At 53.2% G+C, this 27,848-nt stretch overlaps 1 protein-coding gene across 1 annotated transcript in view; it reads left to right on the plus strand.

Annotated features, from left to right (window-relative positions):
- The window catches only part of Tafa1 (TAFA chemokine like family member 1), a 601,800-nt gene that overhangs the window by 314,281 nt on the left and 259,671 nt on the right, over positions 1 to 27,848 (plus strand). The window lies entirely within an intron of this gene.

Consider the following 27,848-nt stretch of genomic DNA (forward strand, 5'->3'; position numbering starts at 1 on the left):
AAGTTCTTTTTGTTTTTGAGAAAAAATTGGCAGAAACATTCTTTCCTGGAAAAAAAAAAAAAGGAAGAAGAAATCAAATTTAAGGGCTGTGGAAAAATAACTTTGTGTGCTCTGAGGTAGCAGAACCGACAGCATTTGTTAGAACCGAGCGTCTGCCGAGGTGTGAAAGATTCTTGGAAGGCATTTTCTGCATTTTGTTATTGTTGTTTCATCCGCTCGTCTCCATGGGCCTTCTCCTTTGCTGCCTGCTGCCCGCATAGTAGGATGGGCTGGCCGACTGACCCACGTCCATCCTTCAGTCTGAGGGTCCCCGGGGGGCAGGTGATGATTGAGAGGACGGTAGCCATGGGATGGTTTCAGATTTCTGCACAAGTGTTTGGGACTCGCCAGACCTCACTGTCATGCCACGGACATCTGTCCCCCATTGGTCACCTATGCAGCGCTTGTGACTTGAAACTGGGCAACCCCAGGAACCTGTCCCCTGAGAACCTATTCCAACCACGCTTTTGACACTGATCTCTCTCTGCACATACAATCCCCAAGTCTCCTTGAACCTCCGACCTCCGGTGTCCATGGCACGAAATGTTTTTAACCTAGTTTTTCTGTAGTAAGATCCTGGTCTGTAGAGTTGGGTTCGGGATGGAATCCCAGCCTCCGTGCCTGCCCCTCTGTGCACCCCTGGGCTCAGAGCTGGGGCAGTCTTTCAGGGGCCCAGGGGAAGCTCCACCTCCTTATTGGACGATGGGGATGCATATGGCTGGGTGGGAGTGCGGTCGCAGGGAAGGCAGGTTGCCCAACACCACCAACCAGGTCTCACGCCCCCCACCCGGCGGCCCCACGGGGCGCGTGAATCTCTTGGGAACCATACGTCCTACTGTTAAAATGAAGTGAACCGAGAACATTTTTACATGCTTAATCTAGAATTCCCCTTAGGTAATCCGCCAGGTCTTAGGCTGGATCAGAGCCTGGCCTTTAGATGAGGAGTAGAACTGGACCACAGGGGTTCCCTAAACCTCCCTGGTGGTACCTAAGCCACTGGAGTGGGAGTCAGGAATTCTCCAGAAGGTGGGCAAGAAGACCCTGTAGCTGAGGTACTTGCTTTGATGTCATGGCCTGGACTAGGTCTTCCTGCTGGTTTTCTGAAGGGTTAGAGCCACACTTACACAAGAGATTTCTTGTTGAGACTTACATGATTTCAATCAAGCTGGGAATCTGGAGCATGAGCCAGCAACCCGGAGGCACAAAGACCTCTCAACACCCCCTAGTCTGAGTTTTGTTTTTTTTTTTTAAGCTGTAAGGGACACAATATCTTCATTTCATTTATTTATTTGCTTACTTATTTTTGTGGTGCTGGGGATTTAACCCAGGGCCTTCTGCAGGTAAGGCAAGTACTATGTCCCCAGCCCTATTCTATTTACTTATTTTTTTTCTAGTTACAGTTGGACACAACGCCTTTATTTTACTTATTTATTTTAGATGGTGCTGAGAATCAAACCCAGTGCCTCACACAGGCTAGACAAGCACTGTACATCGGAGCCACCAGGCCCTGGTGTAGGTTTTCAAGTCTGTTGATCACCACGTTTTGACATCTTAGAGAACATTTCTAGGTGGGAAGAGACCACTCTCTGGGGCCAGAGTTGAGATAGAAAGGGTTTTGTCCGGGAGTGTGCCCTGGGTCTGCACTCTATCTGGCCTGTACACCCAGGCCGCACTCCTCTCCTGGACCAGGAGTGTCCAGGGCCCCAAGTGGGACCGTCCTGTATCTCACCACCCACTGAAGTTGCTCCAACTGCAGCTGGAGGGTCCAGAAGTGTTTGCTCTTCACGGCCATTCCTGAGGAAGCCCTGGGAAAGGCCCCTCAATGTCGTCCCGCCGTTTGGCCCTTGACCGCCTGGTGCATTTCCCAGGGCCCTGCGTGGCCTGGTGCACCTCTTGTCTCCAGGACCTGTGGGCCCAGATGGCCTTGGAGCACTGTGGAGGTCTTACTGGTGAGCCCACTGTAAGGTGAACACGGCATTGAGGGAAAGTCCACTGGAGCACCTAACCCCAGGGTCAAGTTGGGCCAGCCTGCCTCCACCCTGCCCAGCTCACTCACAGCAGCCTGCTTTGGCACAACCCCCAACACAAAGGCTCCTTTAAAATAAAGTATTGGTCATCTCATGTGATTTTTTTGAATGCCTGCATGCAAGTATACCAGCCATGCAGCACACGGGAGTGTCAGGTGTTCCCTGAGTGGCACGTGCTGCCCGGGAGCCGTGCTGGCTGCCACTGCCCAGCATCCCGGGGGTCATCATAGCAGGAAAAGGCCAAGGTGCCAAGGTGTGTGTGGCTTTCATCTCAGCATGAGGTTCAACCGTCAGAGGTCAAGCCATCAGAGGTCGGGAACTTCCGACAGCTGCCCAGTCCTCTTGTGGCCAGGGCTAACTGACCATCACAGGAAACAGTGCACACCTCAAGACCTCCATTGACGGCATGACCATCTGTCTGTGTCCCCTAGCTCTGACCAGAGGCAGCGTCCTTGGAACACCTGGAATATTTGAAAGCAGAACGTTTCAGAGCTGGACCACACTCGAGCTCCTGGCCTGGCTCTTGGACCCACTCATGATGGACTGTGACATCTAGCTCCGTTCTTTGTGTGTCAAATAGGGTCACCCCCACCCTGCCTACTTGTCGCCTCCATTGTGAAAGCCGACGGTGGCCCTGTGCAGAGGACATACCTCAGTGGCACGATGTTGTGCCAAACACACATGAGATGTTACTGAATATTCTTATTTTTGTGGAAGAAAAACATCATCTCCCTTTGAGAGAATTAAAGGAGTTTGGCACCTCTGTGTGCTCAGGTCTCAGGTGCTGAGCAGCAGGCTGAGCCTCCTGCCTGTGTTCTGGTGTCTGACCTCGGCCCAGCACCTGTGGTCCTGCATGGAAGAGGCAGGAGAAGGCCTGTCCTCGGGTTCACCTGGTCAGGAGCCGCAGAGCGGTCTGTTATAGTTTGCCTCTCTGACGGACTTCTTGTTGTAATGGGTCATACCTGAAGTTGAGTGCATTTCCGCCTCAGGTTCACCCGAGCGCTGCTAGAAGCGTGGCCTTCGATGGCGATTTGAAGAAGTCCAGCAGGTCCTCCCAGAGAGGATCATTCTTAACTGCCCACCTTTAGTCGTCCAGGTCCATTCTGCGTGCCAGGCTCTGCTCACTCACAGGCAGTAACTCAGACACGTGTTCACCTCCGTGTCTCTCAGACATTTTGCTTCACAGCTGCAATGCGTTTACATGGCCCCATCTTCCTGAATTTCAGTGATGGGAATCCAAACGCTTGACATCCAACCCTTGGCTGCTCGTCTGTGAAATGGTGCGCCCTTGAGAAGGTCACTTCTGGGCAGCGTCACAAAGATTTTAGGTAAAGCATTTGGCCTGCGTTCCTGCCGATTCTCCACCCTGTCTCCATCACATCCCCGCTAGGGCCAGCTTCGCATTCCGTGCCACTTGGTCCCAGGGGGCAGCTCTGCTCAGCCCTGTCAGGGAGGTGGAAGGAAGGTGCCTCCCCCACCCCCGCCCCATGCACAGGGAATCCCTGGGGCAAGGAATTTTTAACGAAGTCCAATTCATACAAATCTGAAGCTTAATAAAAATCCAGTCCCCAATAGTATTTGAATCACACTTAAATGGGGTATAGAACACCCCAATAAGCAAACATTCTTCCAGATAAGTTATAAGCCTAAGATTTGGGACTTGTGCACCCAATATATACTTTTTTAACTGGCAATACTGACTTGTTCTGACAGTTCAGGGTGCAGCTGATCTGACTGTGCCTCGGGCTCCCTATACGATGGTGAGCTCGTGTGTGCCTAGAGGTGAGTTGAGCACTTCACATGATGGTGAGCTCTTGTGTGCCTAGAGGTGAGTTGAGCACTTCACATGATGGTGAGCTCTTGTGTGCCTAGAGGTGAGTTGAGCACTTCACATGTGTGGCCTCGCTTCACCCTCCTGACAGTCATGTGTGTGCCCATTTCCCCATTAAGAAGCTGAGCTTGCAGATGTTAATCAACATTCACCAAGTGCTCACTAAGTGCAGGCCAACACTGAAAGCACTTTACATGAATTAATTCAATCTTAACCCTGCAAATTAGGCACGGCTGCTATCTCGCTTAATAGATGGAATTTAACAGATACTTAGCTCCGGTTTCTAGATTTCGCCCAAAATGTCAAAAGTCGACCTCGTTTGTGCCTTTCTGCAGCTTGTGTGTGGGCTCTCTTCTCTGTGGCCTGGGGCCTGGAAGCAGGCAGCAGGAGATGGAGCTGGGGGCTGAGCTGTCTGTAGGACTCTGGTCCTTTATCTTGGGCCTCACCTCCACCCGAAGAGCGGTATTTATTTCATTTGAGATGCTGCGTGGGTAATGACAGGAGGCTCTAGTGCTGAGAGGCAAGCACTGTAATCATCTGCATGACTTGATGCTTTATCCAGCGATATGAAAATCGTCAATTACGGATGAATTATGGATGCTACGGATACCTGTAATTTGTGGCTGCAGTTTTGTAAACACACACAGCTGCCTTTAATTTCATTTCACCAGTCATGTAATTCATTAACGCACACCTGCAGTTACGGAAGACACAGAAAGAAATGAGATGGGCTCCGGGTTTCCATTCTTTATGTCTCATACGCCTCTCTGTGTCGTTTCCACTACGGAGGCCGAGGGATTGGTTGAGACAGAGGCCTCCTGGGGAGCCACCTCGTGATGATCCTTGAAGAGCACCCTCAGTTTCCCATCGTGGCCACTGAGGGAAACCACTGCTTCAACAGCCAAAGCCCAGGGCAGTTTGGAAAAGGAGGGAGGGTAGAATTTTTTCCCTTTTTTGGCAACTGTTATGGCAGCAAAGGCCAATCAGTTCAAGGTGCATAAGGAGATGCTGTGGGAGGTTCCGGACCGCCAGAGCCCTGGCTAGGGCTGGTGGATTCTTGCCGCTGCTCCCTGTCCAAGGGCAAGGCTGCAGAGGCCCAGTCTGGGCATGAAGTGCTTGCTTAGCCTTCTGTTCCTTCTTTCTTTCCCACTGATTCAAATTGATGGGTCATGTTGTTTCTGTCTCCTTTTCTCACCGTCCACTCTATGAAATTTCGAAATGATTTCTTTGCTTTTTCTGCAAAAAATTCATCCTCATCTTGTTAGATTTTTTTCCAAAGCAGAATTTCCAGTAAAACCATAGAAATGCTAATTAGCCACAGTAATGGCCACTCTGGGAACGGCCTCGACTCTGCTCCGCACCCGTGCGGCATGCAGCAGCCGTCACGTCGACGAGTCTTCACCATGACCCGATGAGATGGGCTTTATTTCCCCAAGTTATTTTACACCCTGGACACCAGAGGCTCAGTGAAGAAGCTCGGTGACGGGGTGAGGTGACTCGATGGCTTCCCTACTTCCTGGGCCTCTGGAACTGGAGTCCAGGACCGCCATCCTTGGGAGCCGTGCCCCCTGTCCCGATGCCAGGCTGACCTGGGCTCCCTCCTGGTGCAGACACACCTGTTCCCCAGGCTGCAGGGCACTTTCAGACTCTGCACCAGTCTTGCTCACGTCCGTGTCAGGCCGTTGTTACTTAACGCACAGACGCCTTGACGGTGAGGGCCTGGCCTGTTGACAGACCGTTGCTAGAAGGCAAGGTGGAGCCGTAAGGCTGGGGCTGCCTCCTGTTCCTGTGCACCACACAGATCACTCCCTGGGCTGAGGAACAGGGCCAACTTCCCCCTTTCCACACCAAATCTCCTGTGTCTCCTGGCTAGAGGCCTCCTGTGCTAATAGAGTCTGGTGACTGGTGATCAGTGTCTCTGGGAAGTGACGTGGACACACTGCCATTGGTACCATTTATTAAGCTTTACTGTATGACAGCCGTGGTACCCAGCTCTCCACAGACATTCCTGCAAAGCCCTCCGCCATGGCATCATCATCTTCTTTTACAAGTCAGACACTGAGCCGTAGAAGCAGGATTGAAATTCTTTCTGCTCCCCTCAGTCCCGCGTTCCCACGCCCTTACCCTGGTTCTGTGGGTTGGACTGTCGCTACCTGAATCAGAAGCATGGGAGCAGCTTGTGTGGAAAGCGCAACCCACATCAAAACGTTTAGGTATAGGGCATTGGAACCTGCATTTTATTTTATATCCCCAACCCTCTGAGGTATCAGTATAGTTTTTACTTGGGTAGTCCCCTAAAGTCAGCTACAATGGTGGTGTCTTGGACACGGGTACAAGTCAGTGAGCCCGACAGTGTGGACAGCCAGGAGTAACTGTGTCCGTGAAGACCCCTCACCATGCGGTCAGTCACTCCCAGTCCCAGGTGGGAGACCAGTGCTTCCCGAGCCTCCCCATCCAGCCTGGTGAGGCCTCAGAGGCAACTTTGTTTCATGTAAATCACCAGCTGGGCCCCGTGCTACACTCCCACAACACAAGCAGCTTTCTCTTCTCTTCCTGTCTGGATTCACCTCTCCTCCTCACGTACCCACTTCCAGAGAGGTGATCAGGGGACCCTCACCAGCCTACACTCTGCAAGGCTGGAATTCCCAGGAGGAGAGTGGGTATTTCAGTGTGATTCCTTCCAAAGTCCTGGCTCAGGTGACAACCCACAATCTCCCAAGCGGAAGCCGGAGGGATGTGCGTTCCGGAGAAGCTAGAGCCCTGTTCCCAGTCCTGAAACCGGAGGGGAAGGGAGTGGAGAGGGAACTGGGCACTAAAGTCAGTGAGGCTTGGTGCCCGGGGAAAGTGGCATCTCCATCCTGCAGGCAGGGCGGATGGTGGGGAGACACGGCCCTGGCTGTCCTTGTCAACCATGAACAGGGGCATGAGCTCCGCTGTCACTTCCTCTGGAGGACCAGGTGCAGCACAGTTTTGTGTAAGTGGTGCTCAGTCTAACGGGACCCACTGCTTGCCAGGCTCATCTCTATACAGATCAGAGGTGAACGAGTCACAGTCAGACCCAGGCGGTCCAAATCACTGCAGGGACACAGTGGTGATGCCATGTCATGGGGTGCTTTCCCGGGCCAGTGAGAAGCAGTCTGGGGGAGCAGAGAACCAGACACAGGAGCCAGGCAGGTGGTGAGGCCAGGCCGAGGTGAGAAGGGAGTGTTCTTGGGAGAGCTAGAAGATGGGGGGTAGAGGTGGGGGTGTTTCTGGGGTGTGACTTGAAAAGCTCTCCTCCAGCACCCAAGGCCTTGGGATCGAGCTTTATTTTATTGGTTCATGTTTTATCTATTTCATGCGTCCAGGTGTTAGCTCACTCCTATTTGCAGAGAGAACCTCTCGGGGTGGCTGGGTTCCCAGGTCAGTCTGAGGAGTCTGTGGTGTTCTCCAGGGAAGAGAGGCCACGCCAATCTGGCGTTGTTCTGTGACAGAGCCCGTCCTGAGATGGTCAGAACAGCCCAGGGCAGAGAACACTTGCTTCTGTGCCTTTCCTTGCCTCCCCCTGTTGCTCATCTCTACGTGAAGAATCCAGTTCTTGTAATGATGGAGCCGTGTGCAGTCACAGATGCGAGTCATACTGTGTTCTTCATTCCCTGGAGTCCCTGTAATTCTGTTTCCCAGCCTCTAACCTTCCGGGCTGATGGAGGTGTTAACTACCTGGGGACTGGACCAGGTCAGCCTCGCTGCGCTTGGTCATCAAGCCAGCCCTGTCAGGTCGTGACACTTCTCTCCACGTCAAGATGTGGAAACTGAGACTCAGGATGCTGCATTAATGGTTGTCTTAGTCAGCTTTTTGTCACTGTGACCAATATACCTAGAGGAGGAAGAGTTAGTTTGGACTCATGATTTCAGAGGTGTCGGTCCGCACATGGCCCACTCCAGTGCGCTGGGCCTGAGGGGTGGCAGAGCAGCATGGCGGAGGAGCAGAAGGCAGCTCAGCTCAAGGCACCAGGGAGCAGAGACAGGGGGACTGAAGGGACAGGAACAAGAGATGTTGTCTCCAAGGGCCCACTCTCAACCTACCTCCTCCAACATGCCCCGCCTGCCTGCAGTTACCTCCAGTTATCCACTGTTGACACATCCAGTGGATTAATCCACTGATGAGGTCACAGTCTCTACAATCCAATCACTGCCCCAAAGCACCGCTTCTGAACCTTGCTGCTTATGGACCCAGCTTTCAACACAGGAGCTTTGGGGGGCCATCCCAGGCCTGGTCCTTGGATGTGCCCCACATTAGGTGAAAGGCGTGAGGATGACACACATATGACAGAGTCCAGAGGTTCCACAGAGGAGTCCTGGCTGTTCACAGCTGTCGCTAGGGAGTGCCTGGGCCCTGGGACCAGCACAGCCAGGCAGAGCTGCGCAGGCTTGGTGACCCCCCAGCTGCTCGGTAGCCGCAGACACAGATGTCCTGCAGCCTTGAGCAGGCCTTCATGGCATGCTAGGACCTGCGTTGCTCAGGGTGGACACTGTGTTTCCAGCAGTGATAGTGCCCCCAGGCTACAGTTGAGACACGGGGCTGAAGAGGTTGCCTCCGCCCAGGTCCTCTGGACCTCCTACCTCATGCTCTGCTCTGCTCCCTGCTGCCTTGCAGGACACCTACCACACGTGACCACAGGGGACATGGTCCCCTTCGTGGTTGGTGACAGCAGTCTCTGCCCCTTTTCAGAACTTGGGCCACAAGTGGAGAATTAACCAATCGTCTCATTGACAACAGGAAAGTGGAGAAGGTTGGACAAGGGCAGGATATGCGAGGACTGAGTACGATCTAAGCCTTGTAGAAAACGTCGCTGTCGCTGTTTTCCTTTATTTGCTGCGATCCTCCATTTTAAAGCGTTTTCATGAGGTAATTTGGGGTATTAAAGTCGAACCGCTTAAAGTTGTGTAATTAATTGCCTTCGGCTCCAGTTACAATTACTAATTACCCAAGCCTGCCAGCAGAGCACCTGGCAGCAGGCGGGAACGCCACCGTGATGGCAGGCAGGTGGTGGCAGTAATTAGGCGATCATTTTCCCCCCTTCAAGTACCAGGTGGGCCAAACCCCAGGGTCAGGCAGGCTGTATTTGGCCCAAGGGGGCCATTATGGTGCTGGGGCTCTTTTGAAGAAACCATGCACAGACCAGGCTCGAGGCTCCGATGGGGTAAACCCAGGACCCTAGTGAGTGTCCTGAGAGGGCACGGGGCAGAGGCCAGGCACCTGGAGATCAGGCCTGGAGGAAGAGGAGGGTGTGGAGCCGTAGTCCCTGTGTCTGACAGCTTGGCTTTCCGGTTGTCCCTTCTACCAGGATCCAGCGTTAGGCATGGATCTGAAGTTATAGACAGTACCGCTTAGTGGCCCACTGCTGGGCTTTGACATCAGGTGGATGCTTTGTGTTTGCCTGTTTCATTTCTCCCTGGATTGGCTTCTGTTTGGTAGGACACTTTCAGCATATCACAGGACTTTCTTAAACCTGTCTCCTCATCTGCAGAATAGATACAGATATTAAGGCCATTGAGTCCACCAAATTAAGAAAATGCTTAGGTACCACTTAGGATGATGTCTCTTGTATTATAAATGGATTCATTTATTTGAACGTGTTTTCACCTGTATTCTATCAAAAGAGGAAGCAGTTGGGCTCCTTGAGTTATCTGGGGATGATTGACAATGAGCAGGGCCTTGAAATGATCAACGTTATCATCATCTTCCTCTCTGAAATAACAAGAGACACGACAGGCTGAATATGGGTTATGAACCAGGGCCAGTGCCAAGTCCAGCTTTAACTTGCGTCATTGGTGACTTTAAGTTGGTGTTAACATGCCCATAGATGGAAACTGAGGCACAGAGGGGCCCCGCGATGCCCCTGAGGATCCCACCTATGTTTAGCTGCTCAGTGAAGGAGATGAGCTACATCTCGGACATCCTAATTCCATCACCGTCCACTCTGACTTACTGCTTGCTTCGTCAACGTGGGGGGAAATGATCTGGGTCCTTTTTGGCAATTTTAGCAGACCTGTGTGTCTGGGTGTCGGGTCATCTGGCCTCCCACTTGCCTCTAACTCTGGGTGGACTCAGAGTAGTCAGCACAGGGTGGAAAACATGCATCTGGAGAAGGGTCTGGGGAAATTGTTAGTATTTGTTACATGTATTTTTCTGTCCTCTCTCTGTCGTTCACCATCTTTGTGCTTTGAAACATGCTCTTGAGCATCCTGTAGAAATCCAGGCTGAGGTCCCTGTGGAGGGGCAAATGGGACCGTGACCTTAAGTCAGAAAGCGGAACATGGCCAGGAGACATTAAAGATCACTGTGATGAGGGTGATCACACTCCCTCAGTGGCCTCTGATAAATCAGGCTTTATCCTACTGGAAACTGGTTCTCCCAAGTGCTGCAGGGGTGGGGCGGGGCGGTGGGGGGGAGAGCCTTGCTTGGAAAGCTCACGGCAGACAGGAAAAATTATAGCTTGTTTATTTTTAAGCAGTTCTCAGCCTTTTTGGAGCTGTCTTCTGATCAATAGAAATGACTAAGAAATCCGACGGTCTCCTCTCCCAGGTTTTATGTTTCCCGTTTACTTAACCAAGGTAATAAAACTTCACCTGTGGTCTCTGCAGTCCCTTCCAAATGGGGCTGGCACCTTCAGTTGTCTGCAGGTAGCCAGGGCCACCGACGTCATCTGGAGCTGTCTTGCTAGGAGGACTGACGGAGGTCGCCGTGGCTGCCGTTAATCAACAGTAATCACACTCCTTGGTTCACAGGTCAGGTGATGAGGATGACATTTTGAGTATGTCTTGGTAGTTGGCCCATGGGGAGCCACTGTGAGGCCAGGCACTTTCCCTTCTGAGATGCTTCCCTCTTGACCCCTCCCTTCAGCCTTAGGTTTCACAGGTCGATGCCTTCCAGGTAGGACCATCATCAGAGGTTAAAATCTGTGATGAGGCTTAACAAAGCTCCCCTGAAGAGCAGCCCAAATATTGAGGCCCCTAGAAGATGGCTCGGTGGGACCGTGTCCCTCTGCTAGCCCTGGACTAGCAGGACCAAGGCTGCAGACTTAGCACTTGCTCTCCACCCGTCTTCTGCTCCCTCCACAGTACTGTTCAGAAGCGCTCTGGGCCCAGGCTTCCTGCCCAGTGTCCAGGAGAGACCCCCTCTTATCCATGGGAGGACTAGCGGGAGCAGGAGGAGGAGGAGGGCCCCAGCAGGGCTGATTTCAGGTTCAGCTGTGAGGTCTGAGCGGCACAAAGCTGGTGTCAGTTGCTCTCCACCGAATCTCGCTGACTCTGGTACTGGAGACGTTCGGCCATACTGGAGTTGGAGATGGATATGGGCTCACCTCAATCCCAAAGTCTTACCCAGCCAAGCTTTTCAGGTTGGAAAACCCTTGTCATCCTCCAGTTGACTGTGAGGTGGAGTCATTGCCTGATTAGAGGGCCATGTCATATGAAACACACCATTGTACACTGGAGTTGCGCTCCCAGACAAGGGCCTCAGTGGACCAGGGCGCCAGGGTTTGTAATCAAATTCAATCATTCTGGTCTCCTTTTCATTTTAGTGTTACTTCTTTCTCTCTTACAAGGTGTCCTTGATGTCATGTAATTTAAACAGCTGTATGCTGTGTCATCATATATGTATTTTATCTTATACATATATATTTTTGGTACTGGAGATTGAACCCAGGGGCACTTAAAAACCGAGCCACAACCCCAGCCCCTTTTCTAATTTTTTTTTATTTTGAACCCAGGTTTTGCTAAGTTTCTCAGGGTCTCCTTCAGTTGCAGAGGCAGGCTTTGAACTTGTGATCCTCCTTTCTCAGCCTCTGGAACCAGAGGAAGTACAGGTGTTCCTCACAGCACCAGACACATATGTATTTCATATGAGGAGATGGCACTTTGCATGTGTGGAAGCGAGGGGAAAATCTCGTATCTGAGTAGGCAAGACCCACATCTTACGTTGAAGCTCACAGGCAGTAGTGGCTGAAGGGAGGGATCCCAGGGACCAGAGGGGTGTGCGTTGGTGCACCCCGGTCACTGGATAAGCAGTTACATGGGCCTGCTGTGCTGTGAGCTTTGTGCAGGTTGCCGGGACCCGAGAGGGTGTGAACGCCGGCATTGAGAAGCTGCATCTTGTCGGAAGGGCGGCCGGGGCTGGTGAGCAGCAGGGAAACTGGGTGACGGGAGGGACACAGGGAGGGCTGGATGTGGGGCGATGCTGGCCACCTGGAAGGACCCTGTTTGGGATCCTGAGAGCCGACTCGTCCCCTTGTCACCTTAATGGCAGGGCATCTTCCGCTGTGTGCGTGAGCTTCTTCATCTTGGAAACAGGGCTCCTGGACCAACAGCCTCTCAGAATCTCCCAAACTGGGCAGCTCTTGGGACTGTTTCTCCATGTGTTACCGGGAGACCTTCAAACGACCTCTGCAGTCCAACCGGTTCAGGATGTGTCCGTGACTGTCCTCTAGCGGGCACAGGACACGTGCACACTGGGATGGGGAAGCTCCGGAGCCTTCGAAGTCAGTGGTGTGGCCTGTAGTTATAGCAAGGACAGAAGTGACCAACGTGACTGGCCAGAATGCCCAGCAGGTGGGCAGTGAATTTTCCACAAAGGGGCCAAGGGAGCCTTTGAGGCTTGGTGGCCCTGCTGGTCTCTGGTGCAGCTGCTCAACTCTGCCACCTAGTGTGGCAGCAACCGTAGTCACTGTGCGGTTGCATGGACGTGGCTGTGTGTTAATAAAACTTTATTTACAAGATCAGCTGCGACAGGATTTGACCAGAGGCTCACAGTGCACCAACTCTTGAAAAGCAACCTGATGAGTCGACTGGGCTTTGGGGCCAAACTGCCTGGGCTTATGCCCCCGGGAGTGTCTTCAGGGAATGGTCAACTCCCCTTCCTCAGTTTTCACACCTGCTATGTGGACACAATAACAGCATTAACCTCAGGCCCGTGAGAAGCTGTGAAATGATGGAATGGCACCCAGGGCCCAGCCAGTCCTGGTTTCAGTAGCCATTCTTTGGTCGGACTCACGGCTTAAGTGACTTCCCTACCTTTGCCTAGTTTTTATGACGTCGAACAGGGTTTCTCTGCAGGCACTCAGACCCCAGAACTTGTGTTCTGAGCCACACGCTCCTCTGGTCTTCTCAAGGCAGGTTGGGGCACAGACTGCCAGAGCCCAGAGCCCACACTGCCTCACCAAACCTGACACTGCAGAGAGGGGTGGGTCAGGTGCCAGGTGCGGGTGCTGCAGCTCAGATCCATCGTGAGACCTAATCTGTGCCATGCCTTCGGTTGCTCCTGTTGGAAAGATGGCACAGCTGTGTGCGGCATGTGTGTGTGACATTGTGATAGCACACTGGGGCCCAAACAACGCAAAGACACAGAAGCAGCCTCAAGGCCATGCTTGTCTTGATCACAGAGACACATTTCCTATAAAAGCCAAGATGCCATAATATGCTGAACCCAAACAAATACTGGGGCTTAGAGTTAGGGATGCCGTTTGCTTGCAAAAGACTCAAGTCTATATGCAATCCCCAATGTCCAGGTGTGGAAGTCTGTTATATCCTTCCCTCCTTCCACTTCTACTATTGTCCAATGCCCTCTTAGGATGGCATACAGGAAGGGCTTTCCAAAAGAGTTGTCCCAACCAGCAGGATCAGCAGCCCTTGAAAATTAGAGAAAGTGTAAGCCCTGGGTCCCGTTTCAGATCTGCTGAATTAGCATCTCTGGGCCCCCGCACTGGGGGGGGCCAGCAATCTGTGAGTTTCATAAATCAATAATGATATTCCTTCCAATTGTTTCAGCAGGTTATAGCTTTCTAAAGTACTATCAGTATATATTAGCTCATTTTCAGTTTTAGATTAATTATGAGTGGTAGGTAGGGTGGTAGGGTAGAAGTACTTGTTCGTATCATTTTGCTAGTGAGTAAACTAATAAGAATGTTGAGTGGATGGCACAGCCAAGACTCGAGGCTTCAAGCTCATTTGACAAAGCTTTGAGGTGCCTGCACAGCTCGAGCCTTGCTTATCTGCAGTTAGTCTGTTGGCATGAAGACTTTCCTTTCCTCGTGGGCACCAACATCCCCTGGTGCCTTTGGCTCTTACCATGAGATCCATGATTTTTAATCCCCTAGCACAGGATCAGCAAAACAAAACCTAATCTGGCCCATCACCTGTTTCCGTAGATAAAAGTTTTGTTGAAACACGACCACACTCAGGTTGTGAGTGTCGGCTTTGGCCACCGCCTGTTCACTGCCCCAGCAGGTTGGTGGTCAGGACGGAGGCTGTTAGCCCTGTGCCCTTCAGGAGCAGGTTGGTGGTCAGGACGGAGGCTGTTAGCCCTGTGCAGTACCCCAGCAGGTTGGTGGTCAGGACGGAGGCTGTTAGCCCTGTGCGCTGCCCCAGCAGGTTGGTGGTCAGGACGGAGGCTGTTAGCCCTGTGCCCTGCAGGAGCAGGTTGGTGGTCAGGACGGAGGCTGTTAGCCCTGTGCACTGCAGCAGCAGGTTGGGGGTCAGGATGGAGCCTCTTAGCCCTGTGCCCTGCAGCAGCAGGTTGGTGGTCAGGACGGAGGCTGTTAGCCCTGTGCGCTGCCCCAGCAGGTTGGGGGTCAGGACGGAGCCTCTTAGCCCTGTGCCCTGCAGGAGCAGGTTGGTGGTCAGGACGGAGCCTCTTAGCCCTGTGCCCTGCAGCAGCAGGTTGGGGGTCAGGACGGAGCCTCTTAGCCCTGTGCACTGCAGCAGCAGGTTGGTGGTCAGGACGGAGGCTGTTAGCCCTGTGTGCTGCAGCAGCAGGTTGGTGGTCAGGACGGAGGCTGTTAGCCCTGTGTGCTGCCCCAGCAGGTTGGTGGTCAGGACGGAGGCTGTTAGCCCTGTGCGCTGCCCCAGCAGGTTGGTGGTCAGGACGGAGGCTGTTAGCCCTGTGCCCTGCAGGAGCAGGTTGGTGGTCAGGACGGAGGCTGTTAGCCCTGTGCACTGCAGCAGCAGGTTGGGGGTCAGGATGGAGCCTCTTAGCCCTGTGCACTGCAGCAGCAGGTTGGTGGTCAGGACGGAGGCTGTTAGCCCTGTGCGTTGCCCCAGCAGGTTGGTGGTCAGGATGGAGGCTGTTAGCCCTGTGCGCTGCCCCAGCAGGTTGGTGGTCAGGACGGAGGCTGTTAGCCCTGTGCCCTGCAGCAGCAGGTTGGTGGTCAGGACGGAGGCTGTTAGCCCTGTGCCCTGCAGGAGCAGGTTGGTGGTCAGGACGGAGGCTGTTAGCCCTGTGCGCTGCAGCAGCAGGTTGGGGGTCAGGACGGAGGCTGTTAGCCCTGTGCCCTGCAGCAGCAGGTTGGGGGTCAGGACGGAGCCTCTTAGCCCTGTGCACTGCAGCAGCAGGTTGGTGGTCAGGACGGAGGCTGTTAGCCCTGTGTGCTGCAGCAGCAGGTTGGTGGTCAGGACGGAGGCTGTTAGCCCTGTGCAGTACCCCAGCAGGTTGGTGGTCAGGACGGAGGCTGTTAGCCCTGTGCCCTGCAGCAGCAGGTTGGTGGTCAGGACGGAGGCTGTTAGCCCTGTGCCCTGCAGCAGCAGGTTGGTGGTCAGGACGGAGCCTGTTAGCCCTGTGCCCTGCAGCAGCAGGTTGGTGGTCAGGATGGAGGCTGTTAGCCCTGTGCCCTGCAGCAGCAGGTTGGTGGTCAGGACAGAGGCTGTTAGCCCTGTGCCCTTCAGGAGCAGGTTGGTGGTCAGGATGGAGGCTGTTAGCCCTGTGTGCTGCAGCAGCAGGTTGGTGGTCAGGACGGAGGCTGTTAGCCCTGTGTGCTGCCCCAGCAGGTTGGTGGTCAGGACGGAGGCTGTTAGCCCTGTGCGCTGCCCCAGCAGGTTGGTGGTCAGGACGGAGGCTGTTAGCCCTGTGCCCTGCAGGAGCAGGTTGGTGGTCAGGACGGAGGCTGTTAGCCCTGTGCACTGCAGCAGCAGGTTGGGGGTCAGGATGGAGCCTCTTAGCCCTGTGCACTGCAGCAGCAGGTTGGTGGTCAGGACGGAGGCTGTTAGCCCTGTGCGTTGCCCCAGCAGGTTGGTGGTCAGGATGGAGGCTGTTAGCCCTGTGCGCTGCCCCAGCAGGTTGGTGGTCAGGACGGAGGCTGTTAGCCCTGTGCCCTGCAGCAGCAGGTTGGTGGTCAGGACGGAGGCTGTTAGCCCTGTGCCCTGCAGGAGCAGGTTGGTGGTCAGGACGGAGGCTGTTAGCCCTGTGCGCTGCAGCAGCAGGTTGGGGGTCAGGACGGAGGCTGTTAGCCCTGTGCCCTGCAGCAGCAGGTTGGGGGTCAGGACGGAGCCTCTTAGCCCTGTGCACTGCAGCAGCAGGTTGGTGGTCAGGACGGAGGCTGTTAGCCCTGTGTGCTGCAGCAGCAGGTTGGTGGTCAGGACGGAGGCTGTTAGCCCTGTGCAGTACCCCAGCAGGTTGGTGGTCAGGACGGAGGCTGTTAGCCCTGTGCCCTGCAGCAGCAGGTTGGTGGTCAGGACGGAGGCTGTTAGCCCTGTGCCCTGCAGCAGCAGGTTGGTGGTCAGGACGGAGCCTGTTAGCCCTGTGCCCTGCAGCAGCAGGTTGGTGGTCAGGATGGAGGCTGTTAGCCCTGTGCCCTGCAGCAGCAGGTTGGTGGTCAGGACAGAGGCTGTTAGCCCTGTGCCCTTCAGGAGCAGGTTGGTGGTCAGGATGGAGGCTGTTAGCCCTGTGCCCTGCAGCAGCAGGTTGGTGGTCAGGACGGAGGCTGTTAGCCCTGTGCCCTGCAGCAGCAGGTTGGGGGTCAGGACGAAGGCTGTTAGCCCTGTGCACTGCCCCAGCAGGTTGGTGGTCAGGATGGAGCCTGTTAGCCCTGTGCACTGCAGCAGCAGGTTGGTGGTGAGGAAGGAGCCTGTTAGCCCTGTGCCCTGCAGGAGCAGGTTGGTGGTCAGGACGGAGGCTGTTAGCCCTGTGTGCTGCAGCAGCAGGTTGGTGGTCAGGACGGAGGCTGTTAGCCCTGTGCAGTACCCCAGCAGGTTGGTGGTCAGGACGGAGGCTGTTAGCCCTGTGCCCTGCAGCAGCAGGTTGGTGGTCAGGACGGAGGCTGTTAGCCCTGTGCCCTGCAGCAGCAGGTTGGTGGTCAGGACGGAGCCTGTTAGCCCTGTGCCCTGCAGCAGCAGGTTGGTGGTCAGGATGGAGGCTGTTAGCCCTGTGCCCTGCAGCAGCAGGTTGGTGGTCAGGACAGAGGCTGTTAGCCCTGTGCCCTTCAGGAGCAGGTTGGTGGTCAGGATGGAGGCTGTTAGCCCTGTGCCCTGCAGCAGCAGGTTGGTGGTCAGGACGGAGGCTGTTAGCCCTGTGCCCTGCAGCAGCAGGTTGGGGGTCAGGACGAAGGCTGTTAGCCCTGTGCACTGCCCCAGCAGGTTGGTGGTCAGGATGGAGCCTGTTAGCCCTGTGCACTGCAGCAGCAGGTTGGTGGTGAGGAAGGAGCCTGTTAGCCCACAAAGCTTTTTTCTGTTTGGATATCTTCTAGTCCCTGGTGCAGAAGCAAAAGATTTCTCTTGTAAGTCTGGATCCATAGGGCAGCAGAACAGAGTCCCATACACCTCAATGTCCTACCCTATGGTAGTGTCAGAGGTCACCAGCCCTTCTGTGTGTGGGCCTTAGTGTTCTAGGCCACCCCATGCATTAGGAGTCCAGTAGGAGGAAGGTGATTCTCTCTTCTCCCTCTAGCGCTGTGGACTCTATTTGTTTTCTATTAAATTATCACAATTAAGTACTTTCTGGGAGTCCCATTAACTGCGTGTACCAAGCTCTGACATAATGAAGTTCTGAAGATTCTCCAAGGGGGATATTTTGAGCCCAGAGGAGAAGCCACGTCAAAAACACAATATACTGTTTCCTCTCTGATTGTGTTATCTGGAAAACCGAAATGCTTTCCAGGGCACTCTGTGTCCAGACTCAGAATGAGGAATGACAAAATTCTAGATAAATTGGTTTGTGAAATATTTATGTGCACTTTAGTGCGCAGACAGGAGGTAATCTGTTTTGTATTGAATCAGCTTGGGACAGAAAAAAAAAAAGCAAATGTTAATGAGATTTTTTAAAGCCACTTTTAAATTCATGTTGGCAAAAGACAAATAGTCAAGACTTTTAATTTCTATAAACTTAACGGCTAGGGAACAAATAAAGCTTTATTAACTTAAATAAAAGTAACTTTTCTTTCAAGGGCACAGCGATTTGTTTTCACTCTGGGTCGTCTTCTGAAGGATTGTTCTTGTCTAGGTATTGACCAGCCTTTTCCAGTGCATTGGTTGGATTTTAACTAAGTACTGCCCATTTTTGAAAAGTCACACAAGACTCCAGGTTCGTGCAATGGGCAGCCTCTGGTCTGGGAGTCGGCCCACGTTATTTCCCTATAAGCTATGCTGGGGCCTTCTCGCCAACCCTGAACCAGTATTTGCTCTCTTCTTGCCACCAGCCGATTCTGCCACGTGCAGGTGTTAAAGCTGGTGTCTGACGAAGTTGATGCTGCACGATGAATGTGTCCGTCACTCTAGAACAGTAGGGTAAGGGCTGACTCCATCCTGAGGCCCACTGTGACCCTTCTACTGCAAGGACTTCACAGGCCAGTGTCAGCATCTCTCCTCCGTGCCGCTGCGGTCCTCTCTCCACTGACCTAGGTCACTCATTATCTGCTGCCAGCATCTCTTCTCCATTCTCCCATGATCCTGTCCCCCAACTGTCTCCATCACTGCCTGACCCTCTCTGGGCTGAATCTCCTAGAGTTGGCTGCATCCTCTTGCAGACCATGATGTTCTTGAGGGCAGAAGCTGGGTCCGACCGTCAGTCCGTTACAAGGACTTAGCACACACCATGATGCTCTGTACATTTCTGATGGGTGAATTAATAGAAGAGGCCATTTCTGGCAAAAGAACCAGAATAGACAGAGGAAGGATGGGAAGGGCCGTGTAAGCCAACTCTGGGGCCCGTCCCAGTCTGCCAGGAAGCTTGCAACAGAACCCTCTCCAGGAGCAACTTCAAGAAAAAAGAAAAAGCTGAATTCTATCTAGACTTCCACAGTTCCAACTTTCAGCTCTCGGGTCTATAAACAAGTAATCCCTTTTACATCTCCTGATTGTGGCTCCCTTTATGCAAAACCCCTTTCTGCTGACCACTGCAAAATGGTTCTGCTTGGGTGCTGAGTGCTCTTGTTTTTTTGTTTTTTAACAGATATGCTAATCTCAGGAATGATGCACCACGACTCGGCATCATTAAAATAGTGCCATCGCCTGCTACAATTCACTGTGGAGTCAGCGCCTTCGCTCCAATCCCTCTTTTCCGGGGTCTCTAATTTGGCCATAAACCTTCACTCACAGTAGAAAATTGACACAGTGGTTCTTGCTTCTGAGAGTTATTTTTCAAACAGAATCTCCAAGTGCACCGTTTAATGCATGTGAACTGTGGAGGGATTCTCAAACAGCCAAGCTGAGTGGGTCCCTGAGCGGGTACCGTCTGCCGTCCCCGGGAGTGCGGGCGCTTCATCTTGGAACCTGCCTGCAGCAGGTTTTGAATAGCTCCCCCTCCCTCCTTGGGTGGTGCCCCTGGGAATCGTATGTGCAATATTCTCCGTTTTTGTAAACTCACCCATTTGCGTGTTTGCAGAATCTCTTCTTCTCACTACAGTCTCCCTCTCCTCTTCATCTGCCTTTGCTCCTACCCAGCTTTGGGCCTCATCTGTACGTCACTCTGGGCAGTGTGTCTTTTCCCTCCATCGGGAAGATTAGCAGATTGGCAATTCCCCTGCTGTAGTTCACAGCTCGTGGCTGCAGGCTCCGCTGCGGGTCCCCAGGCCCGGCATTTCAGGGAGGTATTCTCCCTCAAAACTGCCCAAGAGATGTTTAAAGGTGATTATCTAAGGGCTGCTGTGTGCCCTACTTTTACTACCCGAGTTCTGTTCCTTCCACGTAAACAAAGGGCGTCTGTTCACATGGGCATCCTCTGCACAGCCCTTCCGGAGAGTGCCACAGCAGACACTGACCACAGCCCACAAGTCCACGTGCTTTGCGCATGGAGAACCGTCGGCGGCCCACCTTCAGGATCCCCCTTTTACCTGATGGGTGGCAGGAGACCCCCACGTCTCTGACAGTAAAAAGTATTGATACATTTTCAGCAGTGACTATGGCACAAGGTGGGCACCCCCAGAGTTTCCAGGAAATTGCCCACTGAGCAGTGCCGAAACTCCACACATACGCATTCCGTCCCCTCCCAAATCCTGTCTGAGGCCCCGTGCTTAGAAGACTTCTTAGGGTGCTCCGCTGAGCACGTGCTGTCTCTGGATGAGTAATTCTCTCACTTGGCCAGCGTCGGGATGCAGAGCACACGGAAGTAGCTCGAGTAAGACGCTTGGGTGGTGGTGCTCATTCGTGAGCTCTGCTGATGCAAAGGGGGAAGAGATGACCTCCACCTTCAGATTGCTTAAAGTCTGTCATGCAAAACGTAACCCAGCCACACGCTACAGGAAAAATCATTGTTAACACAAAGAAAGGCGTATTTATTCAACAGATACTCATTAAGTGCTTTTCATGTGTCAGGCACATACTATGGAGACTGTGAGAGTACAGGAAGGGCCCCACCCCACAAGCCCTCCCCTTTGTCTCCCAGAAGAACAGAAGTGTATGGACAGTATCAGGAGCAAAGCACCTTGTCGGGCTCCTTCCTGTGCCCCTATGGACTACAGGGCCTGGCACATGGCTAACAGTCAATTAGTACTTGGGGACGTGGATTAAAGTAGTTGAGTAAAACCAGGGCCACCAAGCAGCAAGTGTCTGCCAGTTGTATGTGGACATGGAGGACTGAAGAGGGTGCTCCTTCTTACTACAGGGGCTGGGATGAGAACAGGATGAACTTCCGCAGGAATTCAGGAGGTGTGAGGGGAAGTAGCAGTGCCGGCTGGAGGGGAGTCCCAGCAGAGGACGGAGACCCCGGCGCATCCACTGAGGGTCTCAGGTGTCCGGGGCTCCGAGACGGAAGGTGGGCTGGCCCTGGCTCGTCGGGTTCTCATTGCCAGGGACAGGCCTTGCTAGCCATGGGCACTGGGCACCTGTGGTTTGGGCTCCTTCTCTCTTGAGCCCCCGTGCTGCCCTGGGGTTGGTGTCGGCTGCCTGTTGACACGCCCCACTTGTCTGCCAGGACTCCTGACACCCGCAGGGCTCTCTTCCATCCGATGCCGCCGGTCACCGTGACAAGTCCTGCTCCTCCTGTGTTCAAGTTCAACATTAGGGAAGGGCGCGAAGCAAGCAAATAAAGCAGGGCCTCAGGGCTTATTTAAAAAGGGGGTAACGTAGACTTCTCCCAGGAGGGAGAAGGGGGCCATCATCGCTGGTGTCCTGGTATCCCCAGAAGCGAGGTGTCCTGTCTTTTTATATGTCCTAGGCTTCCTTTGTCCTCCTGCTCCCTTCGCCTTATCTCTCTCCGAGATGCTCCAGGTGCTCGGTGGGGTGGCCAAGAGGTGAGAAGCAGGTGGACTAGAGGGGCCAGGCTGCAGTGATCTGGGCAGGAAGGGGCGTAGTTAACAACTCCCTAGGCTGGCCGCCTCTTTTAATTCTGCCTTCACTTTGGGGTCTTTTCTGGCTACAGTAATCCCTCTCAATGAGCAGAGTTCAGTCCTGTGTCCCCTTTCTTACATGGTGATAATTTGCCATCTTATGACCCTGAACAGGGAGCAGCCACAGGGTGCCCCACGCACTGGGCGAGAGGCCTGCAGCACCCACTGTACCACGGCGGAAGCCGGCAGGGCCTGGTGCCCTACATTAAAAATAAGCACTGTGCCAGGTGCCACAAACCCACCCTCACTCCCTTGTGAGGACTGTAATGGAGGAAGGACCTCTCCCTGGAGGAGGAGGAGGAGGAGGGGGAGGAGGAGGAGGAGGAGGAGGAGGAGGAGGAGGAGGGGAAAAAGGAGGGGGGAGGAGGAGGAGGGGGAGGAGGAGGCGGAGGAGGGGGAGAAGGAGGAGGAGGAGCCAATGTAACAATCAGAGGAAGTTCTGCAACTCAGATGGAGGGGAGAGCTCTCAGGAAGAGGCTGTAGCTTAGAGTCCTGAAACCCCGTGATGGTCCTGTGTGAGGGCGGGAGCCCTAGCCAGTAGACAGGGGCCATTGTCTTCAAATGATAAAGAGGATCAAGGCCATGGCCTGGTCCTCTGGCAGGTGCCTCCAAGCCGGAGTGCCCTGAGGTTGCGATGGAGGCTGGGAGGCTTATAGAGCTTTGCAGATGCTGCCTCTTTTCTTTCTTCAGCACCCCAGAACTGGATCTTCTCCTCTGTTCCCAGCAGATCCAGGGAGGCCTGTTAGTGCTGTGCTAGGCAGGAACCCAGGTCTGCCAAGTGGAAATGTTGGGCCTTCCCTTTATGACCGAGAGCACAATCCCCTGCAATAATCATCTCCCCAAAGTGTTGCCTGAGATGACAGCTTCAAAGTCACCCCTGAGTGAAGATGCAGAATTGGGAGCTCAATCAACCGCTCTGGAAGTAGGGTCACATTAATCTGCAATTTTAACAAGAGAGCTGGGAAACTTTGACCACTCAAAATTTGAGATCCCTTCTGCCAAAGGACACCTATCATAGGCAAAAATGTTTAAGACGCACTGAAGTTTAAATTATCCCCAGGACGCAGCTTAAAAAGAGAATCTTCATAAGTATTTCTTAAGAAACTGTGAAGCCAGACTTAGAGGTAGGTCTGAAGGTCACCTTTTAAAGCATGTCTTTACTAGTGCATTAGGTGTACGTGATGGGCTATCTTCACGTACTCAGACATGCACGCGGCATCTGTGCGCCATTTCACTCACCAGTGCTTCCTCTTGTCCTTCCCTCCACCCTCCCATGTTCCCAGTCCTCTACTTCAAGGTCACTTTCAGGGTTGTTGGCCTTTCTTTATTATTCAGTGTTTCACTGAAAATTTCAGGGCAACTGATTATTATTACCATGCAATTAGAATTGATTTTGTGGATTTATTTGGTCCTTATGAGCTTCTTTTAGATACCAAGAAAACTAGACTTGATTAGTTTGGTTTAACAGCACATCTCAGGACCCCCTGGGGCTCCCTGCACGGGGCTCCACCATCCTGCCTTTGCAGTTAGCAGAGATCCCTGGGAATGCAGGGGGCCATGAGCCCAGCTCAGCAGGCTCAGCACTGAGGACGGCATCACTCCCCGGAGTTCCAGGACCCTCAGCAAGTGATTTAGCAATCCCCTCTGTTCTCTGTGTTCATGCATCTCCCCCAGCTTTCAAGCAGGTATCGAGAGCTGAGTGACTTTACATTCCTAAAACAGTCTGGATTAAGGCGTTGACTGTTCATAGACAATATCTGGTGAAACTCTACTCTGGCTTGGGAAGTTTGGAATTTAGACCCCAGAAGCAGATTACAACTGTGACCAGTAAATTCTGATACCAGTAGTTTGACTCACCATCATCTCTGGTGATTTTTGAGGTCACCTTGCCTACTGTGAGGTGGCCAGTCTTTTACCAACTGTCTTTTCAAGAGGTCTGACTCTGCTTTTGATCTTAAAAAATGCCAATAAGCATATTTGTCTTTCAATATAAAAAGGAACTTCCGGGGACTGGGAAGCAGACGTTGTCTTCTGCTTTCTCAGTCCTAGCCAAGAACCTCGAAGTCCAGGCTCCTATGGGAGGCTGGGAACGCCCCTGCTCTCCCCGGGTTTTCAGAAGATCTTGTCTCTGACACCTCCGTGACCTGTGGTAGTGTTGCTATTGGAACTCGTGCCTTCCCTCTGCAACTGGATCTGCACTTATTTAAGGGGTGATCTGATTTATAATAGAAGTGTCTGTGTGCTGCATGGGGTCCCAGGCAAGCACTACAGCGGCTAGCTCCGACAGGTTCCCCAGGGATCCCTGTCTCTGCCGTGAATCAGAGACCACGGAACGTGCCAACTGTGATGATGTGCGGCCAGGAAAGGTGCTGGGCTGTTGCTGAGACGCCCCCAGCCACATCATGAGGACGTTCAGGGAACCCTGTGTGACACCCATGGGCAGAGCCACGGATGCTCCTGTAAGTGTGGACACCACGTTCTGTGCCTGTGGCTGAGCACCAGGGAAGGGGGTCTGACAGCAGCAGCACCGGGGAGCTGAGCTGGAGTCTCCCCAGAAAACCTTCTCAGCTTCCTTCTTCCCACACCACGCGGCAACAGCCACTTGGTCCCACAGCCCTGCACGTGCCGTCCATGGAGGGGCGGCTGTGGCTGATTCATGACGACGATCACTTCAAGCCAGGGCATCTTGGGGTGTTTTATCACTCATCAATCAATAACCAGTGCAGGTGGGGCATCCTGAGTCCAGACTCGGAGAGACTCCAAAACCTGATGCGTTTTTCAGTTTTGACAAAAGGCGGTATCCTGGGAACGCGATATAAAATTCCCTCAGGACACATCTGTACCTGCATGTGAAACACAAACAGGCTTCATGTTTAGACTGGCTCCCGTCCCCAAGGTATCCCGTTAGACACGTGCGAATACTCCAAAATTTGCAGCCAAGATCCAAAATACTTGTGATCCCAAGCATTTCAGATAAGGTATATTCAACCTCCCTCTGCAGACTGTTATGTCAACAGCAAGACGGTGACAAAGGAGAGGGCCAGCTTTCTTGGTGCATGCCAGGATCCGTGACGGTCTTGAGCCCCTACCTCATGCTGATGGCCACCTGAGGGTTTTCAGATGGAAATTTGTTTCACTGGGTTTTGGGATAAAGACTGTATAACGTAGAGAAAGGCAACTCACGTCTACGGCAAATGCTTAAAAGACTGAAGGCTGTCTGTCCTTCCTGGGTCTGAGGCTCATGTCCCGGAACAGCAACGCATGTTCACTGCAGAGAAGTGGAGAGGTGTGGGCGGGTGAGGAAGCCCGTTTCAGGAGGCTGCAGAACATAGAGTAAGGACACCCTGCCGCCCCCTCAACCAAACCTGTCTTGAACCATGAGAAGAGTTACAGAAATTCTCAAATTCAGCTTTTATAGAACTCTGAAAACTGGCAAGGCTTAACCCAACCCACAGAGCATTTATGTGTTCAGGAAAAAAAACAGTGGAACATTATGGAAAAGGGCAAGAGGTGTGGCGCTTTAACCTGCCTTTCCCCACCATCTGTCCCCTGGGCTACAGGAGCCTTGGAAACCTGGTTCTTGTGAGAATCGTAGTGCATCGTGCCTCCCCTGGAGGGACAGAAGCCCTGGCCCAGGGTTCCACGGTCTCACTGGACCAGCTCCTCCCTGGAAATGCCCCATGTTCAGGGCTTGCTCTTGCTTCAGTCTGAGTCACATTTCTCTGTGCACACAGCCCTGTCTCCAGGGTATTGACAGAAATGGAGCTCGGCAGCTGCTTACCATTTCAGCTCTCCAAGGTAGTGGTACAAGTGGGACCCATGAGAAGGAGGCTGACCGAGAACTACAAAGGAAAAACTGGGGCAGCCGCTGTCCACAGCAGCGTTGGGAATGCCCCGGCACGTTTCTGAGAATTCAGAAAGCAGCATGCGTGTGCAAGACCATGCCCAGGCCTCAAACAAGCTGGGAGCTCCCTCCACTCGAACCTCTGGGTAGTGAGCCTCCACACAGAACAAGAAGGAGAAGCTCAGATAACCCCGTGCCTGGCCACTGTGCAGGGCCTGGACGCTGTGGACAAGCCTCTGCAGAGGCTGAGACCCTGTGGTCCCAGGCAGTTTTGGAACTCCCTGTCCACCCTCTAGCTAACTCCTAAGTAAGCCAGCAGGGATTCCATGGATCCAGGTGCCCCATGCATAGACTTTACCAAGTTCACTCAGCAGACAGCCAGAGCCAGCCCTGGGGAGGCGTGAAAGGTAGAGCTGGGCCCCTGCTTCCATCTGCAGGACTTGTACAGATTCTGAGGATGCAGCGAGCTGGAGAAGTGGAGGTTGCTGACTCCTGGGTTTGGAAGAAAGAGATGATTCTGGTGAGCCCAGAGCAGCCCCAAGGATTCTCTAAATGTGGAGGAGGGAGGAAGAAGAGTTAGTGTCCAAGATGAGCCCAAGATGTCACATGCCAAGATGACAGCGTTCGCTCATTCACGAGGGCCATGCCCCATGACCCAACAGGGTTGCCCAAGGACTGTGTCTCCAGCCTATGAACAACGCATCCCGACCCTCGCACGCATACCCGTCATCTTGCCTCTTGCCCTAAGGAAATCCTGCCCGTGGTGTGCCTTCCTGCACCCCTCTTACAGAAATTCCATTAGAAATGAACAATGACACTGGCGGCCCCTGAGGGAGATCCAGAAAGGCCCCCGCCCCATCTCTAGAACCCGATTCTGAGTGTTGACCAGATGATGCTTCCTAAGCACATTGCATTTTGAGAAGCGCGGGTCTGTATGGAGCTATACAGGTGGTTGATATTTTGGTTCAAAAGTGAAATTGTCATTGTCAATAGCAATGGAGGAAATAATGTAAGTACAAGTAGTTTACTTAGGCTCCTTTTTAATTTTGACACATTTTTTAAAAATCGGGCCTGTTTGAATCATTTCCTGTGTTTCTATAATGACAGTGGTGATTCCCGTGTTGATATCATACCAATTCAAATCTGTGTGAATCATATTTACAGAGACATACGTATAAACCACTTCTTCATGCCAACAATACCCCACCACTCCCTGACCACCGTGGTGAGACATCTGCACAATGCCCCTTCTGGGCTGCAGGCCACACCCAGAGCCCATGAGGACGGTGTCCCCAGCACAGCTGTCATTAAGCCTGGGTTGGCAGTTCTGGGGTTTATCACTCTGCTCTAAGGTTGTGCTCCGGGATGAGACTCAGCACAAAAGCTCAGCCTGGGAGTGGACGGTTTGCCAGATCTGGGAGGGGTGGGGGCATTTGAATTGAGATGACCTATGGGCTGCTGACCATGGGGAGCTGGCATTGTCACCAGAGTCTCCGTAGCTCCCGCTCAGGCTGCAAGAACTGCAGTGACTCAGATGGCACCACTGCTCATATGACAGGAAGGGGGACACTCCGCAGGGGGTGCGATTAAAGTTGGAAGGGGGGGATGGTGATCAGGCGGCGATGGTCAGATTTCATCAGCGAGGGATGCAGCGGATCCCTTAGTCGCTCATCTGTCCCTGCCAAACAGACAGGCGGGGATGTTCGATCGGTAGGTCAACATGGACTCCCAGAGAGTTCAGACCTCCACTTCTGCTGTCCACATGGGACTTGGATGGAGCTACAGAGCCGGGGCCAAGGAGAGACCTCACTGACGGAAAATCCAGACTCCTTTCTCCTTCCCGTCCTGTCCCCTCCCCTTCTGCAGGTAGCAGCTTGTGTCCTGAGACCCGTGGCTCTGGCCCCCAAGGGTAGAACAGGTATGAGCTCCTGGGAGAGCCAGTTTGTGATCAGTCACGTTTTCATCCTGGATGCAAGCTTAACTGTGGTTTCAGGGCATTATCAAAGCTGTAGTCCCGTCTAAATAATTAGAAACACCCCATTTCCAGCAGGGGGTTCACTGTCCATGGTGGGATCCTTAGGCCTGGAGCTGTGGAGGAAGATGGGGCGGGGCTCGCACTCCCTTACCCCTGCTTTCCCTCTCTCTGGGCTTTGGACTAAGGAGTTAATGCCTTTAAGCTTCCGTTTATCTTCCTATCATGAGTCCGAAGGATTGCTATCAAGTTCAAAAAGGCAGCCCCACGAAGCACGGAGCCTGGTCCACGTAGCCGTCAGGATGTCCAGTTGTGCAGTGACCTGACGGAAGGCGATTCTGCTTCTTCACTCACTCACTCACTCACTCACTCACTCGCGTTCCCTTCCCAGCGGCTTCCACTGCGCCAGGCACTGCCGTGAGGGGCAGGCTACGCGGTGAGCAGGACGGGCAGAATCCCTTTCAGAGTTAGCTGATCTTCCAGTGCAGGAAGCAGAGTTTTCAGACTAATCAAATAATCGTGAGTCTTGATAGGTGTGAGAAGGAAGCAAGCAAAGGGTGGGAGG

This window comes from Urocitellus parryii, chromosome 16 (assembly GCF_045843805.1).
Source record: "Urocitellus parryii isolate mUroPar1 chromosome 16, mUroPar1.hap1, whole genome shotgun sequence".
NCBI lineage: Eukaryota > Metazoa > Chordata > Mammalia > Rodentia > Sciuridae > Urocitellus > Urocitellus parryii.